This window comes from Tigriopus californicus, chromosome 7, assembly GCF_007210705.1.
Source record: "Tigriopus californicus strain San Diego chromosome 7, Tcal_SD_v2.1, whole genome shotgun sequence".
Classification (NCBI taxonomy): domain Eukaryota; kingdom Metazoa; phylum Arthropoda; class Copepoda; order Harpacticoida; family Harpacticidae; genus Tigriopus; species Tigriopus californicus.
Genome location: NC_081446.1, coordinates 3114479 through 3115429, shown reverse-complemented (window position 1 = coordinate 3115429; position 951 = coordinate 3114479).

The window sequence follows — 951 nt, the reverse complement described above, 5'->3', positions numbered from 1 at the left end:
GAGCTCAATTTCCATTATGGATCAAGAAGGGACCATCCAAGCAATGGTGAAATTTTGGAACACAGAACGCGCTGTCTTTGTAGAACGAAGAGTTGTTCTGGTTTCTTACCCAGTTTGAAATGAAATGCAATTATTCACAGACTTTCTATATATTAGCCTTCTAGTTTTGCAGTAAATCAGAGTTACATTTTTTTGGATTTAGCTATGAGCAGAGACCGTAAGATCTCTGCTTTTGCTTTATTTTTATGTTTTACTCTTTCACTGGAAGAAAGCTCAGTCTTTGCCTCCTTCAGACACTTAACCCTGAAAAGTATATCAGATAGTTGGGATAAAAAAAAGTTGATCATAACTTCCACTTTCATTTTCTTCCTCCTCTTTTATGACAAGATGATTTTTGGCACATAAGAATAAGTTGATCTTGTTATTCAGAACATGCAATGAAAATTAGGGAGAACTAAGGGTTTTCAAGCATGGAATGACTCTACCGTGAAAGTGCTCATGCATATACGGTATAAGATAATTGAATTACTTGATTCATACTTTTTTGTAAAAAGGTGAAGTAATGCGATGTAAATGCACAAGAAACATTTATTACTCTTGAAGATAGCCGAGGAAAAAACGTGGCATGCTGGAAACGTGTTCGGGGAACCTGCTTGACCGGTATTGAGGTTGTAAGGATATTCAACATATTCAAGGAATAATTCCTAACAGTAATTCCAAATACCTCTTCACTTATCAGATGCCAAAGTCAATTCTATTCGGCAATTACAATCTTAGAAATTCTTATTCTTAAAATTGGCCCTTGTTTTTGCAATTACAGAACTGAGCGGGGAAAAAATGTATTTGTTCTTAATTTTGAAACAGAGTAATCAATATGTAGTCCACAAAGATTAAATATGATACTGATAAATACTATTGAGAATCAATTATTCGCGTTCTTTAAAAAAAAAC